We start from the raw sequence: 21,446 nt of genomic DNA on the forward strand, positions 1-21,446 counted from the left end.
CCTTGGGGAAGGAAGCAGAGACCCTCCTGGGGTAGCACACTGCTGTGTCTCCAGGGCAGCAGAGCTGAGTTCCAGGCAGCACCACATCCCTGTCCTTCCTTTCCTGAACAGGATTTAGATTTGAATCCCAAATTAGGGCATTTCAACAGAATTCCATTTTCTTTTTTCCTTTTGCAAACATCTGAAAGATGCAGCTTTCATTTCAGGCAGCGGAAACTCATTTGAAATCTCAAGAGCTGCCATGAAATGGGATCATCACTTGCCAGGGAGCTCCAACGCCTTTTGTGCCTTACAGCAATCATAATGAAATCTCATCCCAGCCTGGCATTTGAGCTATATAGTGCCATTTGTGAATATTGGGATGCTAGCTGAAGTCCTCATTTAATGGAGCAGGCTGCATTTGCAACTCTGTGATGACTCCGTGGTGGGTTTAGAGCCAAGGATGATAACTCTAAAATCAGGCAGCAGTGTTTAGCAGAAAATGTACGTTCCCAACCAAACCTTGCCTTATTTTTTTCTCATCTTGCTGTGCATCATTTTTCTTTCTCTTTTGCTTTTCCTTCTCCCCACATACTGTCTCATTTTGCTTCCATTTCCATGAACAGAAAGGCCTGCAGAAAATCAGCCTTTAGACTTCTCCAGCAGTAATTCTAGACCCAGACACTAAGGGTATCAGAGCACATCCGTAAGGATTGCTCCACTCCATAGCCATCTTCTCATACTGCTGTGGGCTCCAATAAGCCTGAAACATCTCCTTCCCACTTGTCTGCCCTCCCCTTCTATGCCAAATGAGGAGGAGAATGGAAGTCTGAATGAAGCAGCTCATTCAGCAGCTCAGGCAGACGTTTGCTGCAGGGCAGTGCAGCGGGTTACATTGCAGTTCTCCTGAAGATAAATCATTGCATCTGAGCCAAGCAGCTTGTACTAGTCCAGGCTTCCAGCTTTTGAAACTATAAAAATCTCACTGAAAATGAAATGATCAGAAACCAACAGCTGCTGTAATTCATCCAATTCAGCTCCTGGTTTCTGTGCTCTTTGGGCTCCCAGTGGAAGACATCAGAGGAGTGTGACTCATGTTGCAAACAGGTTGGTTCCCAGGTGGGAACTCAGTGATTTCAGGGGCTTGGGGTGAATAGTTATTTACAGTCACGCACATTGGTAAAAAACCACCATCTTAGCTCCATGCTGTTCAAACAAATAGGTTCTGCTTCCAGATAGATCTCCTTCTTGTGCTGTCTCTTTTTCAGCCTTTGCAGAGCAGCAAGCTGTTCTCACTCTTAGCCTGGGCACTCTATCATTACGGGTGCTGTGGACAAGGGCACAGCAATTTCATCAAGTGCACAGAGCTGGCCATCATTCAGGGACACTGTGATGCTGTGTGTGTATGGCAGGGAACCACCTCTTGGGAAGGACTTGGAGATCTGAAGCTGGATCTCGTTGCTGTGTCAGCCTGTATCACATCAAGACAGATCAAACAGCATCAGACTGGCTTACAAGGCCAGCACCCCCTCTTGGCATAATCCATCCCCCTGGCTATGCATATGAATGAGAAAAGGAAATGTTATTTCTATAGTGACACATCCCTGAGAGCACCGAATCTGGATTTATTGAGGTCACAAAACTGACTTAGCACTGTGCTACCCAGACTACAGGATAAATAGATGTCTTCTATTTATAATGCTGCCAATCTGATGCTGCTCTCAAGCACTAAAAATAAAACTTCGTAAAAAAATAAGTTGAATTAATGGGTGCTCTTTTTGCACTGTCAATGAACCAGCTCCAGATCCTGTGGCAAGCTGTTTGCTATCAGTGTTTGGCAGGAACTCTGCACGGAGATACTGAAATACCCTCTTTTAAGGGCAGGACAGTGTCCCCACTCCTTTGATTCTCTTGCCATGCACAGAGCCTGACCTGTCCTTGTGTCTGAAATGAGGAGCCCTGATGCTTTCTCCCAGCACCTGACTCACTGCAGCACGGGTGGTCTCACTTTGTGCCCCTCCCTGTCATCTTTGCAAGTCTGGGGCAGCAATTGTTAGTCCTGGTAATTGAATTACACAAAGGAAGCCTAGCAAAAAGGTCATTTTTTCCTATCATGTGCTTCTGGTTTGCCTGCATGAGGCCAGATCAATGCAAGCTAGCACAAGTCTCACCCTCTTCTCGTTACCCTTGCACAGGCTTGCAGCTGGAGTATATTGCAGGGTGGCTGCAGCTGGAGGCAATTCATTTACAGCTGAGCTGGAATTCAAGTGGCTGTTTCCCCAGAGTCTTGCTAGTGATGTTTTGCTCTCTTCTCCTGCTGGGTTTCAAAGAGTGGTGGGGTTCAGCCTGGTCCATGTGTGTTGATAGGGCTTAGACTAGGCTGGAAACTTGGGCAGGATCTTGGGCAGCTCCAAGACCAAGATCTTGGAGCACAGTACCACATAGAATCATAGAATGGCCTGGGTTGAAAAGGATCACAATGCTCATCTTGTTCCAACCCCCTGCTGTATGCAGGGTCACCAACCAGCAGCCCAGGCTGCCCAGAGCCACATCCAGCCTGGCCTTGAATGCCTGCAGGGATGGGGCATCCACAGCCTCCTTGGGCAACCTGTGACCCACTTGGGTTATAATATGTAGTACAGCTTCTCAGTCCTGTTCTCTTTTGTAGGAAAGACAGACACCTTGATTTTACCGTTGACACTGTTGTGGACAAGTTCACATGCAGATAACCTGCTGCTGTGATCTAGCACCAGCTTCAAGCCTTTGAGACTCGTCCACCCTCCAAGAAGGGATGATTCCTCAGCTATAGTTTCTTCCCACAGAAAATCTGTATGGTAGTGCTGGCACACTCTGAACTAGGGTGTGTGCAGCAGGTGAGATGCAGCATGGTGTGAAAGTAACAGATCTTGACATTCCCTTAAACTCCTGATCAGGTTTGTTGGCTTTCTGTTTTGTCCTTTTTGATCTGTGACTTCAGCAGGGTGCATATGCCAGATAGATGTAGGGGAAAACTCATAGGCGAGCTTGCACTGAACTTGTCCCAGAGGGGTTCTCATGCAATTGCAAGACCTCCCAGAGGAATACCTAACACGAAGAGATTGTCTTTGACTCATCCTTGCTAAAGATAATGGAGGTGGCATGTACCAGGACTTAGCCAGGATCTCAGGATCAGCACTGCAGATCCCAACAGCCTTGGGAAAGCATGGAACCAATGCATCTGTACCATGGAGATGGGCACTGTGACATTGCTGTGGCCCAGGCAGAGGTGGGTCCTCTGCTATATTTTGGTCCCGAGCTCCTCAGTAAGTTCTCATGACACTGATAGAAAGAACCAGTCGAGATAAAGCTCAGTTGTCTCCTTTCTGCCATTTTTCCCCCAGTCAATGCCCCAGGCAGGTGAAGGATGGTGCACCTAATGTCAAGCAGCTGCTCCTTCACTAATCTTAGCTCTCATTGGTATTCAACACTGCTGTTTTTAAGGCCTGATTTTTTGTAAGGCTTATGAGAGAAACAGAGTGCTCAGCATCACCCTGAGGGTCACCTTGCCTGCAGTCATTTTGTGTGAGTGTTATACACCCACTGCTGTTCTGTGAGGTCACAGATAGAGAACCATTCTTGGGGTGCTGTCACCAGGCTCCTGTTTGGATCTGAGTCTTGGAGATCTGCATCTGATTAGCCAAGATGTTGGTAGAGTTAATGCAGGTATGTTACCCATCAGTAAAACCTGAGGTGAGATAAAGGCAGCTGCATTTAATTCAAAATGGAGTTCCATGCCGGAGTTTCAAGCCCAGGCTGGTGATAGTTGGTGGCAATTGCACAGTCATACATGTCCTACAGGCACCCAGCGAGGCTGGGCAGCACCAAGAAAGAAAAGAGAAGGATTTTCTGCTTCATTTAATGAATAATTCTGTGCCCAGTGCTCCCACTAGCTTAACCCCTGCACCTCCACTAACCCAATTGCAAGAGGGGCACCAACAAATACAAAAACTTAACTTGTTCAGTTACATCTCTATGCAGTCTGCTCTCATTCCCTAATGAGAGAAAATAGGAGCCCAGAGGACTAAAGGTCTGGGAAGGAATAAGCTTTGCAAGTGGTTGATCCTCAGAGATCATTCCTTAGCTGAAATGAGAAGGGTGTTTGGGGGAAGCTCTTTTGCAAGAAGCACATTTGTTCTGTGCTGCAGCAATGAGGACGGATGTATCTGTAGCAGGGAGACAGCTGGTGGGTGGGTGGGTGGAGGGAAGATGTGGAGCTTTGCAGCAGAGCAGGGCACCAAGTACTGTGTTTGCAGGGTGGGAATTTTCAGGGCTTTGTGAAGGATTTCACTTATTTGTGTTAAGTGGGATTTCACTGGCGACGAAGGTTTCTTTTCCCCCTGCCAGGTCTCTTCTAGAACCAAAACCCAGCAATGCTAACAGTCCATTTAGTGTGCTCTTCTTCCTTGGCCTTTGCTTGTTACCAGGTCTGCTGTCATACCCGAGGCAGGGCTTCAATTCAACACATCACAGCTCAGCTGTAATATCAGCTTTGCTGTCCTTTCTGTTTTCACAGTCTCTGGGTATCTTCTCTGCCCTGAAGCCATGGGAGCAGGAAACCCACCAGCTTCTTAATCTAAACCCAGGGTGACAGAGCAGGGACCTGAGGGGAGAGATGGCTCTGGGATTTCTGGTGGCATCACCACAGAGGAAATGCATTTCTGACAGCAGCTGGGCATAGTCTAACATGGTTTGCCAGCAAAAAAAAAAAACAACCTTTCTTGTAGGATTCAGTGGCTCTCTGCGCTGTTGACCTATTCATTAGTGGTATTGGTAATTATAGGGGAGCCCCCAGGTGAACTGCAGGGGAGGCCCAGCTGGAGCTATACTGGGCAAGTTTTCCCTCTGAAGTAGTCCCCAGTGAGGTATGATTAAAGCCAAGGGAGAACTGCAATAGGTAGTTTGGTGGCTAGAGCATGAGGGGTCCTTGTGTCTGCATGTTTATGTCCTTCTGTGCTATGGATTGGCAAGGCTTTTCAAAGACATAGGGCAGAACCCTGCAAGTGTAAATTGTGCTGCATGTTAAGTTATCTGTCTGCTGTATGTGGTGGGAAAAAAAAGAGCAGATGATCTGTCTGCTCACATGAAGGGACATCTGAATATCATCACCCGAAGAGCCCAAAATTAGCCTGTCCAGGCTCCTGGATGTGGTAGCATTTTCTCTCTGAATTTCCCCCTGTCAGCAATGCACTGTTGAGTTTTCTGATTCCTATATGGGAATGGGGAGTCTATGCTGGAGCAGAATGCTCTCAGGAATGCAGTCTGAGTTTTGGATGGTGCTGTGTGGAACCAGGAGCTGGACTCAATGATCCTTATGGGTCCACTCCAGCTCAGGATATTCTGTGTTTTTATGATTCATTCAAGACCACACCAATCAGTTTATCTTTCCCTGTTTTTTATTGATATTGATGTAATCAATATAATTAGTTGTGGGTGCTAAGGGTTGTTTCTTTTGTGTTACATCCTGGTTTCAGGTGATTTCTATGCACATAAGCAGTACACCAACTAAACAAACAGAAGGGAGGTGAAGGAACATTAAACAAGTCTGGTAGCTGGGGTCACGGGAGATCAGCCCCACCAGTGGCATGCAGCAAAAGTGAGGTCTTCTCCTAAGATCTACAAGTATAGCTCAGAGCCCCACTGATCCCCCATACAGGTTGGGGTGTTCAGTACCTCTCTGAGTTCCCTGTCCCACCTGAGTGTGCATTTCACACAGCTGAGATCTGCATCAGTGTGTTTTCCCTCGAGCTTTCTGTCCTTTGCTTAGTGGAGGAAGGGAGACCTTCATTGCCACCTCTGTCCTGCAGGTAGATGATGGAGTGAGTTTTGTCTCTTGGGAAGGATCAGCTTGCAGTCAGCACAAATGGTGGTGGGTTCCTTGTTCAGAGCTGGGAGGGCCCATCCCCATCCCTCCTACCCCTTGCCCCACCCTTGCCATCCATCATTAAGAACCCATAATTCAGTTCCTGCGTGGTTTCTTTGGATGGAAACAGATGATGCAAAGCCAAAGGCTGTGCAGGCAATTTCACTCAACGTTGTCACACAGGCGTGCTGGTGCCTGTGCATTACAGATGGGTTATTAATATGAGCAACCTTCAAAACTCGCTGCTCTGCTCCAGGTGCTCTTTCCTAGTAGGAGCTGCTTGAAATCCATGTTGTTTTTCTCTATAGCCTCTGGCCACGTATCTTCTGTGAATTGGATCCTCCCCTTCCTAAAGCAAGGAGCCAGCAAAACCTCACTGAAAACTCAAAGACTGGAATCCCATAGCAACAGCTTCATTTTTTATCCTGCTGGGTAGATGCTTGCAGAGCCTGTTCCTAGAAGCCACCTCCCAGACCACTCCAGATGTCCCCAGGCAAACAGCAGCTAGGACAAGCCCACCCCTGGCAGAAGGTGCACTGGGTTTTGGGGCTGCCTTCTCTGGCATTGGCCAGGCATCCAAACACAACACTTGGATAGTCCTCCTGTGAATTAATGCGTAATGGATGGTGCCATCACAAGAATAGATCTCACAGATAATCGTCTTCCACGGTGGAAATATTCCACTTATTTTTATCCTCGCTTCCTGCCTGTTAGCTGGTTAATTATCCCTTACAGGACTTTCTCTGAGACTCTTTTGGGAAGGAAACTTGGCGAATGCTGCCTGAATGTCCTTGTCCATTTAAATGAGAACAGAGCACTCAATTTTAGTATCTTCTGGAAAGAGAAAAAAACAGAAAGCTTTCCTTTTCTTTTTGATGAAACTGGTTGTTTTTAACTCTGTGATAAGCTGCCAGTAACACAGCTTTCCTCTCTGGATCTTCTTTTCATGTGCAAGCAGGACTCCCTGCAGAAGGGACATAAAGAGGAGGCACTCATACTCCAGCATGGCCTTGCACTGAGTGATGGACACCTGGGTTTGCTGTGGAGCTGCTTGCCCTGTGCTGAGGCCACCACTCAGCCCCACATTGGCAGAGCGCTGTTGCATCCTTCTGTTCATCATGCTCTCTAATGGATGTCCTTGCAGAAGCATTTAAAAATGCAAACCATTTCTGTTGCCATAGAAACAACTCTGCTGGATAAGGGGAAAAGCCCTGGGAGGTCAGAGATGCATTGTGAGCTACTGAGGACAGCACAGGGTGCAGGTGGAAGCCAACATTCCCACATAGCACTGCTGTAGGGCTGTGGCAACCATAGAATCAGGTGTAGGGAAATTCCTGGAGCCATTCTAGCAGCTGGAGCTGATGCAGGTGGCTCTCCTGTGCTTGAGGAATAGCTGCAACATTATGTAGGACTATTTACTTAGGGCCATTTCAAGTCCAGGAGTTGGACTTTGTGATCTTTATGGATCCTTCTATATTCCATGATTGTTGCAGTTGGCTGAAAGTGGAAATTTCTAATAGGGCATCCTGCCCATCCCTGTGGGTCTCCAGCCCCTTTGCCAGGCTGATGGTTGATCTCCTTCCTCAGCTGGAGGCAGATAGCATATCAGGGCAGCTGCTGAAGGGGTTAATGTAGGAGGCAGAAGCTTCTTGTACATAAAATCAAGCTTCTCTGTCGGAGAGACTGTTATAAAGCAGTAGCCTGTAGTCCAGAGAGTGATGAGGCCCTGGCACAGGTTGCCCAAAGAATTGTGGATGCACCATCCCTGGAGGTTGGATGCAAGGCAAGTCTGCAGGGGGCCCTGGGCAGCCTGAGCTGGTGGGAGGCAACCAGCTGATGGCAGGGGTTGGAGCTGGATGTGCAGTAAGGCCTCTTCCAGCCCCGCATCATTGTGTGTATCAGTGAAAAGTGGGACAACTGGTGCAAGCCTCCTATCCACAAAAAGGTTTAGGTTAAGTGTCCATAGTACTCTGAAACTCCAGAAACCAAGAAGGCATCCTCCTTCTTCTCTACACTTGCCCCTCTCTCTTCTACTTCTCTGATGTCTGCAGGAGGATAAACCTTCCTGAGAGGTTCAGAGTGAGCCTAGGGCTGCTGTGTAAAAATGCTGGGCATGGAGGCTGCCTCCTCCCCACCGTCACCCATCCCTTTGCCATAAGCTTGCAGGGACTGACTTCCAGACTTGCCAGTTCACCACCTGTAGACTGACCCCATTGACTCATACAGGGGGACTCACAGGGTACTCCACATGTTGTGCTGGGGATGAGACCTGCCAAATATCTTGTCTAACATTGCCATCATGGCAGGGGAGCCTGTCCAACCTCCTGAAGCCATAGAATCAAGTGGGAACACCTGTTTCCAAAACCACAGCTGGCAGATGGCAGAGATCAGCCGGATTAATCTCAAGCATCTTGTGGATGTGGTTTTTATGCAAATACATAAGGAAAGGTGGGTTATCCTTTTAGGCTGCTGGCACTGCAATAGGAAGCTCTGATGATGGAGTCTGGGGTGAGGCGCTTACAGTTGCCGAGCCTGTAGATTTTCTTTTGTGCTGGAGTTGTGTGTTAGAAGGGGCTGGGGAGGAAGGGCATGTTTCAAAACGACACCAGTCCATGCCAGGTGAGACAGCTACTGTGTAAAGCACAACCTCTGCAGTCTCCGTATCATGAACTCAAATGGCCTCTTTGGACCAAGCCCAAGGGAAACTCTGCCAAGGCTGGTAATGTTCTACTGGAGCTGCCTTCCTCTACCTGATTGCTGCCTGTTCAAAATGCACTGCAGAGGCAAACTTTAAGACCCAGGCATTGCCTTAGTGCTTGGATGAACTCTGTTCAGCCTCACTGCCCTGGGGTAAAGCAGAGGTAGTTTCTCTGTCTCTGAGGCACCCTAAATGCTGACTATCGGGGCTCAGCCCTCCACTCTGACTCTCCTCTATTGCCCCTTAAGAAGAGATGGTCTAGACGAGTGAGTCTATAGACTGTGTGCCTAGCCCAGGGGAATCTCTGAAGTGCATTCTGAGCACAGCAATGGGGGAAAAAGCACCTTTTCAGCAGTAACTCAGGCAGTAATTTTCCATACAGTAGGCACTCAGGGAGCACAAGCTTTCTGTGGCTGCGATATACCAGCAGCCAGCATGCAGGTTGGTAAGGCTTCACATAAAGCTAAGAGAGATGTCAGTCCTTGATGATGAGATTATGATGATAGGATTATTTGGATAGGAGATTATTTCCAGTGTTACTGGCCATCAAGGTACTTTTAGGCAGAGCCAACCAAGTTACTGCAACTTCACAGATTAGAGATTGCAACTGAATCACTTGCTTCTAGGCTGTGGGATGTGTGAGGGAGAAAGTGCTCATCTGAACCAATTTCACCAAGCTTGTTTTACCCTGTACTGCAAAAGCGTATGGGCACAAGCACAGCCAGCACTGTTGGAAGACCTGATGCTCCACTGCCGCTTGATCTTTCATCCACGCTGACAGGTCAGACTTGCTTGGAGCAAAGCAGTCATAAATATCCCAGAGAGCTTATGTAAATTACTGTGGAAAAAAAGAATGAGCATTTCTAAGGGGTCACCATCTCTCTTTTGCCTGCAATATGTTGAATTAGCACCTCTCGGTCTGGTAGAAGCTTCTGCCAAGAGCTGAGGGCAATCAGAACAGTACAGTAAGAGATGCTTGTTGAAGGACTCAGCAGTGACCCTTTTGAGGTTTGTAGGTGCTGCTGGGGTGGCAGCAATGTGACAGCATGCATTGCTCATAACGCATTCCTGGGAGGTTGTTCTCTTAGCAAGAATGTGAAAGGTCCTGCACTTCTTGGTCCTGTCTGAAATCTAACCATCCTGCAGTATTCAGTCATGCTTCTCTCCCTGCCCCCTGCCCAAGGAATGTCTGCGCCACTCACATGGTCAGTATTCTGTCAATAGGAGGACAATGTGAACTCCCAGACTGAACTGCTTATGTAAGCAGTGTTCTCCACGTGCCTGCAGGTTTTGCTCTGCACTTGTGGTCAAATACCTTAGCTCCAGTTAGTTGTCATTACTTCCTTTTGAGGTGAGGCATTAGGGGGAGTTCTGGTTCTACTGAAATCAGTGCAATTGGTCTGAATGGTCAAGATCCTGCTTCTTTTCTCCCTTACAGGTCCACCCTGCCTATGCAGGACAGGACCAGTTTTCCTAAAAACAGTAAATCATGTTATTGCTCATCACTGTTATCACCAATGCGGGTCAGATTTGGTTTAGTTTTCACTTCAGTCTTTCAGTGTAGTTTTGAACCGGTTCTAATTTCAGTGAGGTGATGCTGGCTGTGCCAGAGATGTTCCTTCACACAACGATGTGTCATTGAGCATCCTTGTCAAAGGAATGAGAGCCACTTATTTTCTTTCCATGTACAGACCCATCTGCATGCTCACCTTGTAAAAGCAAAGAGCTAATCAGTATGGAATTTTCTTCTGCAGATGTAGAAGCATCACTGACTCCTACACATAGATGAACACAGAATTGCTTCCATCTCACCAGACTGAGGACAGCTGCTCTGTTCTGGACCCAAGCTTCTCTGATCTACTGACCAGACTGCTTAAACTGAAGGATCCATGTTAGCCAAGGTAAGATACGATAATATTTTGAGCAAGTGATTGTGTGACCAGCTCAGCTCAGTTGAACTCTTTACTTTTTATTGATGGGTGACCTTTCTTTCTAATGAAGTAGGCAAACCCAAGTATTACTACAACAATTTTGAGTGGGTGGGAGGCAGTTCACAAGGGAATCAACAGGATGAGTTCAGAAGCAAACAGTGCTACTCAGGGTTTTGCTTTGGAACCCATCTTCATTAATATATTTGTTAATGAGCTGAGCACACATGGGGCAGTGAATGGATCACTTCTGCAGATGAGATAGCTGAGAGCATTGCCAACATGGAAAAGAATCTCATTGTCACGCAGGAAGGATGGAGAGACCTTGGAGACTGTGGCAGAAGCAAGTGTGAGATACTGTAACTTGTGGTGCATTTGGATCTATTAATAAAAACTTCTCTCATTAGCTAGATGCTCATAATTACTAGAGGAAGAGGAAGTTGGATAGTAACTAATTGCAGGATAACTATAGGCACAGGCGGATGTTGCTAATGCAATCCTGAGAGATGTATTTTGCAGAGAGGGATGTATTGCTGCCTCTGTGCAAGGCTTTGATTGGACCTTCTCCAGCATGTTGGCTATAGCTCACGGGGAGTAGCCTGTCCTACAGAGGGACAGTGGGCTCCATGTGAGTACAGACCTGTCCCTCACTTGCAGCTCTCTTAGGATATGATTGAGGGGGAAAGGTCCACACATTAGGATGGCATGCCTCAGGACAGGTGAACATGGACTGGGTGTGGATCAAGCGTGAGCTGGGATCTCACTGTGGTTCAGAGCTGCATGGGAAGGAGAGTGTTTCTGGATAAACATTCAGTCCCATCCCAAGGGGCAATATGATGTAACTATGAAAAAGGATCTGTTGTCTTCACTCCATGACAACAAGCACCTGGGTGACCCCTGATGCCCATTTCACCCTAGTTTATCCAGACACCAGTAATTAGGGCATTCATTAGCAAATTGCTCTGATGTTTATTCAGCAACCACAGAGCTCTGCTTGGAAATGGAGATGTGCATCAAGCTCCCTTTGCATTTCAATGGATAAAACAGAGATTTCTCTAATATCATCTCTTCCTTCTGCATGGGTGCCTATTCTGTGATTGCATCACTTCTGAGAATGGGAGTTCTGGCAGATAGTGCACTTTCTCTGTACCCAGAAAAGAGGAAAGTAAGCAATATCACAGGCTTGGCCCCTGTGGCAGTGTTTTGTTGACACTTTGCCTACAAAATGTCACCCTACAGCCTGCACAGGGGCCGACACCTACTGCCATATATATCATATGGATAGGAACACAGCAGCCACTCGTGATATTTAAGATGTTCTTGAACCAAATAGACATGCTCCAATGATTTTCATCCAGTCATTTGGACCTAGTTTTGTTATGTACGTGTAATATTTATGCTTAGAATGAATATATTCTCCTTCCTGTCTTCCTACTGAGGACATAGAGATTGTTCTGGAAGTGCTGTACTTATGTACACCTATTCCCACCCAGGAAAACTTCTGTCCTAGTGTGAAGGCATGCCTAGGGCAGACTGAAAACTGGCAAGAAAGAGAAGATTGCATTCTAATGGTTTCACCTTACCAATGCAACATCTCTGCCAGCATGCGTGTACTCACCTGTGTGCACGTATATCTCTCACCATCTTAGCTGGCTCCATCTTCAGCCTCCCTAAGCCTGTAAATTCTCTGTTAGCTGCCTTCCCAGCTTACCACACAGGAGCACCATTAAGGCTACCTAAGCAAAGAAATGATCCCCCATGGCTTTTGCAGATCTGTTTGATACTGGAATGCCTAACTCAGGTAACTCTTAATATAAGTGCTTCCAGTGCCAGAAGTAAGCACCTCAGTTGTCTTTGCTCTCCAAAGGAGGGTTAGGCCTGGGGCTGCTCAGCAGTATTGCTCCTGTTGCCCTTGGGAGGCAGTGGATAAGAGCAGGGGTAAGAAGTGCACGCTCAGCAGGTATCTTACTTGAGAACCGTGTGCTTGCAGCTTCACAAGTCCCCCTGCCCCATGGGACTTCCTGAGCCTTGCCCAGGACGTTCCCTGGCACAGGGCTCCCTCCAGATGCCAAGTCCTGAGTGCAGATGACTTTCTAGCAGAGCAATGAGTTCTATGGACTTAAGAGAACATACAGAGGAAGTCTTATCTTTCCAGGAGGCTGTTCTGCCCTGGAACAAGACATCCTAATTGACACTGCACTTCAGCACATCTTCAGAGCTTTGAATTTAGCCCCCCAGACCTCAACTGCAGCAATCAAGGATAACACTGGCAAGCAAAAACATCCTTGATGTGTTTGCCGAATGCTTACAGGCAGGCGCTATCTGATAAATCTATAAAGAAAGATATTTTTTTCAGTTAAACTAAGCGAACTCTTGCTGAGAACCCACAGAGAAGGGTTGTGGTTCCCGTTGCTTCTCAGTGGTTAGAGGGGGGATCTGTTTTTCACAATAGTCAGGCACCGGAGAGTGTATCCAGTTCAAAGGCTGTAACATAAATCTCTTTTTTCCACTGGGGTTGTTAACATAATGAAATATTCATTTATAGCACATCTTGGCAAATAAAGGCTTGACATAAAGCGATTCACCCCCAGTGCGTTCCATTAAATGTGATTATTCTTCAGAGTAATCAAGACTCCTTTGCCGGAGCTGAACTTGCAATGTGTGTCCATGCACACCTGCAGTGGATATTGACTTAGTGGGGAGCTGCATCTCCAAGCGTGCTTGTTTTTAACCCCTTTTTCCTGCTATGTGTGCCTTCCTTCTTCATGAGGCAGGATGATGGAGGGGTAGCTGCAATATGTGTTCTCTGCACAGCTGTGCCCTTGAGTTCAAGCTCACACGCTCCACAAACTGCCCTCAACAGCTTTTATAGGCAATTTCAGATGCATGTGGACCCTTGCATGTCCTGAACTAAGAGCAATGCTTCTCCCTTCAGCAGCTCCACTCTGAGAGACTTTATTAGTCAGAAATAATGCGGGTTATGCAAAAAGTGACTGCAAAGAGGCTGACCTCCCTGTCCTCTGTCTCTGATGGACACACTTGGCCTTCTCCTGGTCCTACCCCTGCAAAGGGAAGCTCCTTCCTGCACATGATAACCCACTATGGCCCTGTGCCTATCTGTCTTATCAGCAAGCCTTGCTCCAGGCCCTGATAAGCTGCTGCAGTCAGCAAGACACCAATGGTCCCAGCGTGTGGCAGAGCTGTGGGCAGGACTGCATTAAGGACCACAAGAGCACAGAGGAGCACAGCTGTTGTTTCCAGACGTTCATCTCTTGCCCAATCCTTGCTTTGCCTGCCTGTTATGCCACTCTGTCCCAGCTTCTGTCCCATTTCCTTTCACGGGGAGGGTCACAGCGGTGACAGCTGCATGAAAGCAAGCTTGTGACTGTGACACATTTTTTGTTAGCTAGCAACAACTGGCTCATGTTTCAAACTGGCCAAAGCAATGAGTCTCAGCCTCTAAATATTTACTGGGGAGGCAGGAAATGGGAGCAAAGCCAGCTGAAAGGACAGGCTTAGATAGGGCTTTGGGGTGTGTGGGGGGTGTTGGAGGGAGATTTTAGGCATGTACAAGGGATGCTGAGAGCTGGGAGGGGGGGAGAGGTGGCCTGGTCCTGTCAGGTGGAGAGGCCTGGGCTGCTGGCTGCACTGATCAGCCCTGCCAGCATATTTCCCATGCTCTTTGTGCACTAAGCACCGTGATCAAGGCACTGTAATACATGCAAATCATGTAAAGTGATTTAAACGACTTAAAATGTGTAAAATGTGTAAATTACTTTTCCAGTCTGTTTGAGAACTCATCTCAATGAATACCCTGACATGCATAAATATGGAGAAATAATGTCTCCAAATCTGCTTCTATTTCTAGTGGCTTTCAATGCAAAACTTTCACCATCCCCCTTTTTTGGGTTGCTCAAAGGCAGCCCCAGCTCTGCAGGAGCAACAAGGCAGTTCACACCAAATGGCTTGGCAGGAAAGGTGGGAATGTAGCAGGGAGACCTGAAACATTTTACACATTTGAAGTCGTTTAAAGTCGTTTAAAGAGAAGTAAACTTGGGCTGAAGCACACAAGGGGCTGCATGGTGCTTTGGGAAGACCTATCACTCACATCCTATGTAGGTGAAGGTGGTTCAGATTTAGTTGAACAACTGAGAGCAGTTGAGGATTGGAGGCAGTAGCAGACTTCAAATAAACTTGTGCTGTCCCATGTCTTGGGTGTGCTCGTGTGTCTTATCCAAGAGAGTGCACAGAAGGCTTGTAGGAAACTGAACCTCTAAAAGGAAGTGTGTAGGGTTTGTGTGCAGCGGGACTGAAGTGTGCAACCACTGTCATGACCTGAGGTTGCAAGGTAAGAATGGAGAGCACCCAACTGATCTCTGTGAACAAAGCTCGACCTGCTGCTGAAACCTGAAACACAAGAACTTGGCCAGCATCACTTTTGCACCTTGTCTGTTGCAAGATTTTCATCCTGCAAACCTTGCTGAGATGCAAAGCAGGAAGAGCCTCTGCCAGGCACTCACTGTGGTGCTTTAGCCCTTGGAGTTTCTGTCTCCTGGTTTTTGGCTTTTATCACAGCTTGAATTTACTCCTGAGCAGACCTCATGTCTCTGCTTTGAGTTTATCCAGCTGTTATCAACAACTGTGCTTCCTTGGTGACTCACACTCTGTTCCCTAACCACATCCCCTTCCCTCTCATGCCCCCACCCACCACAACTGACTCACTTGGACTCCTGTCACAAGGCAGGAACCTCTTTTTTCTCCAGTCATGCATGTAGAAACTTCTTGCTAAGTCCAACGTAAGCATCTTCCTTTTTCAACACAGGCTACAGAGTGAGAGCTTGCTGGCCTGGCCTTTTGTGGGCTGGTCTTGACCTACCCACCTTTATTCTGCACTTTCTAGTCCAGATATACCCCAAATCTATTTCTCCCTATTCATGCAAAGGTTCTTTCAGGCCATTGAGAAGTCTGGCCTGCAAGACCTCTTACCCTTTCAGATCCAAAACCTCTCCCACTTTCCAGCTCTTCAGTAGCCCTTAGGAAGTGACTTCATGGCCATGTTCCAAGAATACAGCCTGGTAGCTGTAAAGCAACTCAGTCTAATTTCCACCAAAACTAATTTTTTACCATCTTCACTTCCCAAGTGCCATGTTTATGCACCGTATGAAATGCAGCCACTGCTAGCTTGCTTTGAAGGTGTGCCATGCAGCCAGCAGGGTTTGAGTCTATGGTTAATAAGGCCTGGTTGCTATTCAAGCTGAGTGTGTACTGGATGCTATTTTCCTTACTGTTTTCTGTTTATGGTCAGTTGCTCCCTCTATCATATCAAGCTTCTGCTGGATATTTGTCAGTTGACAAATGTACAGGGTTTTAGCCACCAACTTCCCTTTATTGCAAAGCTTGTTCATTTCTAACCTGAAGTAACTCACCAAGGGCTGAGATTATTATGAAGTGCAAAGTCTTGGCAGAGGACCTATATTCTTATTTTTTTTCCTTGTAGTTCATTACCTGGCTTTTTTCTTAGTATCATCACCTACAATTAAGTTGCATTTGCATCTGCTCATAGAAGGCATTTTAGCACGAGGACCATTGTAAATTGTGGTATATGTTTCCTTTTGCCCACTGATGAGGGAACTGCTGTTGGGAAGCTTAATTTAGGGCTATCTCTATCTGTCTCTGGTTTAATTACATTGCTGTAGTGTTTCATCTTCACAGCATCTTTGTGAAGCAACACAGTGTAGCTTTCCAGGGTGGGAGGAACACAGTCAAGATAAAAACATAAACTTGTCTCTGTAGGAAAGTTGCAATGGCATAAAATGAGATGAATATATATGTAAGAGACATGGACTTGGCATGGAGGGACATAATTAAGTGATGTGCCTCAGCAGGTCAAGTTGATGGTTGTACTTTGTGATCTTCAAAGGTCTTTTCCAACCTAGATGATTCTATCATTCTATTTTTATATGGGTGTCACTGTGATAACACTATCCATGGGTGACTGGCCTGGATTTTGAGTAAGGCGTACTGGCAAAAACCAACTCTTAGACCCTTTATTTGGAGAAGATGTGGGGGCATTCCTGGGTTGATGAAAGCTAGATTAAGTGCTGGACCATCTGCTTTAGTCATCCTTAGCAAGCAGATTTGGCTGCTGCCTATCCTGAGGTCAGACACGGTAGAGGAAGAAGATGGCTATCTTGTTGGCCATGACACTGATGACTAAAATGTAATGATACCCCAGACTTCTCCCTCAGACTGGAAGGGCTTACCAGATGTGTGACAGGATGTGGAAACCTCCTCAGTGCTACCAGAAACCTTTATGCTGACCTTTATGCAGAAAAGGAAAGAAGAAATGCAGTGTATCAGTTTCCTGCAGGAGGATGATAGTGCTGTATCCCTCCCAACTCCCAACTACAGAAGCTGCTTAGGATGCAATAGCATGTTCCAAATTGTTTGGAGACCTGATGGCAATGGAGTTGTGGGAAACTAATCAGTGCTCAGAAATGCCTTTTGTTTTACTGGTGATTTTTTCCCCTCTCTCTTGACAACATCCCTTATATAATTAGAAAAGTGGTGCAGGCTCAAAAGGCATGGCTTGATTGCAGCAATCACTTCCCTAGGCACAGATGTTGAATGAGTGAATGTGAGCTCAGGCCCATCTCATGCCTGCTGTGGGTGACCAGAGTGTTTGCTGGCCTTTAGCAGTGAGCCTCACCGCACACCCAGCACATAGGGAGAGATGCTTGGTCCCCATCACCAGCAGGGCACCAGGACTCAGCAGTGTGGCAACACCTGCAATGTGCAGCAGTGCTGGGAGGATACACAGATGGGTTTGGGCAGAATGGCTCTGCTAGGAAAGGCAGAAGTGCTGCAGCATGTGTATGGCTGGAGGAAGCAGAAGCTGTTTATGGGAACAGAACTTGCTGGCAGGGTCAGTCTGGGGATTTTGAAGCCTAGAATTTCCTACTGACCTTCTGCATCTGCTGGGTGTAACTGCACATGCAATTTCCCTGTTAAAAAAAAAAACAACAACAAGAAATTGGTGGGAAGAATCTCGCTTGATGCTTTGCAGACCAAGTCAGTGAGGCCTGGATTACTCATGAGCAACAAGACATCATTACATTCTTTCCTTACCTAGAGTTGCCAATGAGAGAGTAAATATTTTGAGGTGGTTTCCCATAGATGCTCTGGGCAGGCCAGGCAGCAGCTTGGACTACGAGGTATGGGGAGGTGCACGTATGCCCATGTCTGCATCCTCCTGTCTCTGAGTTGCCCCACTAGCAGGGAGGTCTACTACTGCAGTAGTAAAGCAGCTGTGCACCTACGTATTTGCTGTGTTTGCCCATTGATGTGACTGTCCTGGAGCAGCTGAGCTGGGGCTGTGATCATGGGCTGGGGAGATGGGCACCTACAAGTAGGATCTCCGCGTGGCCAGGATGCTTAGTGGGATGTCTGAACTTCTCTCTCTGGGCTGTAAGTTCTTGCTGAAGCACTGGGGAGCAGAGCAGGATGCCCCCCAGCCTGCCTTTCTCCCTGCATCAGGACTTCGTGCATCCCAGACTCTCTCAGAGCTCCCTTACAAAGCTCCCTTTCACCGTGGAGCATCCGGAAAATATAATGGGGCAGCAATTACTGGGGTGGGTGCAGGCTTGGCCCTGGGAGATACGTGGCAAGGAGCCAATTATTGTTAATTAGGCATGTTGCTGTTGGCTGGCCTGGGCTCCTGTGCAGGAATTTGTTTGCACCAGGGGAGCTTTATGGCTGACTGAGCCCTGAGAGGCTACTGGGACTGATTTCAGGTGTGCTTAGGTCAGGGTCAGGACAGAAAGGCTCCAACCAAGACCTCATGCTGGGCCAGTCGCAGACAGATCTCAGAGCATGCTTAACCTTCGTGCTTCCCTCAGGAAGAAGATGAGGCAGCAAGCAAAGCAGCTGGTGGCTGGGAGCTCTGCTGGAGAGAGGTGACCACTGCAGTGAACGTGTGCTGAGATCCTCCTGAGCTGAAACATCTGCACTGTCTGCTGGACCCCGAATATTCTGCTTTTTGCTTTCCATGCCCTGTCGTTTCTGCACAAAGCTAGAGAGCATGCAGGACATTCAGACTGACATGGTAAGACGAGGAGAGCCCTTTTCAACCACCAGAGTGTGTCTTTTGGTTTGGCTCCAGTCTGGGGCAAGGCTGCATATCAAACCTGTTTTTCATTACAGATGGCTGCTTATCTATGACAGGGACAGCCAACAGGTCTCTCTGAAGGCACTGGGATTTCAGTGTGAGGGGCTCCCTGCCCAAAGAAATAAGACAAATAGGTCAAACCAGGGGTGAAAGAACACCAAACTGCCCATGTGTGGCAGATCAGGAGCAGGAGGGCCAGGTTGCCAGCCTGGGGAGCAGCCAGCCAGCCAGCCAGCCCCGTGGCCAGCTCGGGCAATGGCCATTACGTTAGGCAGCTCCGCGCAGCTCTAATTAAATTATGGGATTAGAGCCATCTCATTCCTCACTCATCTGGTGCCAAGCACTTGTTCCAAGGGAGTGCTCTCCATTAAAGGGAAAACTGCCCACATAGCACTCTGCACGATCTCATCAAGAGTCTGGGCTGCCACAGAGTCATCCCTCTGTCGCGCCGCATTGCAGACTAGCTGTTTGGAGCACTGTGACCATGTTTCACTGGCTGGCAGGCCAAAGCCCTCTGCTTCCTTGTTGCAGGAACCCCAAGCACCTCTTTGCTGGACTTTTGAGCAGAGCTCCCCTCAGTATTTGCAGAAAGGGGAGAACAAGACACCTTGCCATTTTCCTAATGAAAACTCATACGTTGCCTCCATCTCCCTCTCTGCACTCTGCTACTTGCCTATGGGCTCTTCAGAAAGCTCAGAGCAGCCAGCGAAAGAGGAACCTCCAGAATGCACAACAGAGTTGCCTTGTATTTGCTTTTGTTGCACTTAATTCTTGGTTATGTACATTTCCTGTCAAAGGACAGACTTGTGGCTACGCTCTGCTTAGCGATTAGAGATTTGCGCAGTTTCTCAACTTACATTTTGGCACTGGTTTTCTTTTGTTGCTTCACACAGATGTTGCCAGGGAGACCTGGCACTAAAGGAAGGGCTCTTCTCCTTTCTTCTCCTTTCTTTCACCACGCTCCCGTGCAGCACGGCCCCAGTTATCATCACTTATAGCCGCGCTTTGAGGAGGCAGGCAATCTGCAGCTCAGCAAAGCAAGACCCCTTGGCATGGCCCATGTGCAGGAAAGCGGGGCTCTCCTACACACTGGTGCCTCTGTGCTTTCCAACTTATTAAGCATAAACACAGCCATAATCAGAGCTTATTCCTTTAACCAGTTTAGGTGATCGGGTCATGAAAGCCTTCAGGATGGTGGGATGACGGACAGTAAAGACAGCATGGATTGATGTGGTTTGAAGGTAGTAAAAGGTTTTCTAGAGAATGTCGTCATTTTTTCAGTAATTTCTACAGAGTTGGATGGAAAAATAGAGCTTTTATACAACTATACAGAATATTATAATTTTGTTTTGGAGGTGGGGGGAATTCAACAACATTGGCTTGGTTCTGTCCAGGTTGACTCCAAATGGGCTCTCTTGTGGTTCATGTGAATGTGCCAGATAATCTGTAGTGTCCTTCAGTCTGCCCCAAGCCCACTCCAGGGCTGCATGCACAGTCAGCACGAGGGGAGATGGAGTTCTGGATGAGACCAGAAAAGGCACAGGACACTCCAACAAAAAGTCCCAGAGGAAGCCTGGATGTGGACACCAAATAGGAGCCACATAAACTGACACGTTGGGAAATTCTGTTGTGATTTAGAGACAAGTAGAAACAAGACAGGGAATCTGACTCGTGTTCTGAGAAACTCAAAGACAGCCCAAACAGCATGAGGACAGTTATCCCTGCCTGCACCAACAAGGGAAAGCAGGCTGCCTGTGACACAGGGCAAAGAACATCGGCACGGTGGTAGGGAGCACTAACAAGGAGGACTGCATCTCTTTGTAAGATTTCTGCTACATCATGTGCTAACCCCTACTTCCTCATGGGCTGCAAAGGGAAGGCCCTTTGCTGCCACACAGGGCGCACAACACAGCTAGAGGGAAAGACTTCAGGCTTCTTCCAGCTGTAGGATTTGGTTGTTTGCAAGCCACACACTAAATTTCTCGTTCTCTTTGCAGTGTGGCATTTTCTCCTGCTGCTGTCTGCACATGGCCATTTTGGCTGGGTCATTGGAGTACATAAGAACCTAGTTTCACTTGCTCCTTGTCCAGCACAAAACCCCATAAAAGGTCTATTGCCAGAGGGTCCATAGCATGAATTTAACTTCAGCTGTCTCCTTTATTCAATCACTGGGCTGCATAATTGCTTTTGGAAAAGTCGTTTTTCCTATCTTTTGCCCTTTCTTGGCTGGAGGCGTACCGTGTCTTAGTTTTAATATACTGACTTCTCCCCTGGACGAGCTCTCAATCTCTTCTGTTTTTGCAGACTTAGGTAAAGCAGAGAATATCCTGCCTGAAATGAAGCATCTTCCCACAAACTGAGTTCATCCTTCAAGGTACTCAAACCTCAGCTGGACGCAGCCCTGAGCAGAAGTCCTCACTGGATCTGCTTTGAGCAGGGGGTTGGACTGCTGAGATCCCAATCGTGGCTGCAGCACTGTGAGTGAGCACAGTGAGCAGGAGGGGAGCCTTCAAGCTTCAGCGCCAGGACCAAATATTTACCCTCTGCACAGTATGTCACAGGCAATTAAGGTAGCTGAGCTGAAAGCAGAGTGATGAGAGGAGCTGTTTGCTTTTCCAACCGGACCAGCAAGTGCATATTAAATTATCTGTACTCTGTATAATATTTAGCTATAAATCTTATTAACGGTAGTCTGCAGCAATGCAGATCTGAAGGAAGGGAAGTAAAAGGAAACGAAATGAGTTTGGAATAGTAAAGAAGGAAGGGGACAAACCC

At 47.4% G+C, this 21,446-nt stretch overlaps 1 long non-coding RNA gene across 2 annotated transcripts in view; it reads left to right on the plus strand.

Moving 5' to 3' along the window:
* Window positions 1-21,446, plus strand: part of LOC107316385 (uncharacterized) — a 69,503-nt gene that overhangs the window by 43,845 nt on the left and 4,212 nt on the right. Inside the window, exons 1-4 of one of the 2 annotated variants that reach the window (XR_014948433.1) lie at window positions 3,287-3,681; window positions 10,331-10,477; window positions 18,403-18,608; window positions 20,976-21,221. This is a non-coding gene — a long non-coding RNA (uncharacterized LOC107316385). Of the gene's footprint in view, window positions 1-3,286; window positions 3,682-10,330; window positions 10,478-18,402; window positions 18,609-20,975; window positions 21,222-21,446 lie in introns of those variants that run through there. The other variant, XR_001556312.3, reaches the window with a different exon arrangement.

This window comes from Coturnix japonica, chromosome 7 (genome assembly GCF_054131305.1).
Source record: "Coturnix japonica strain WE chromosome 7, WE-NBRP24, whole genome shotgun sequence".
NCBI lineage: Eukaryota > Metazoa > Chordata > Aves > Galliformes > Phasianidae > Coturnix > Coturnix japonica.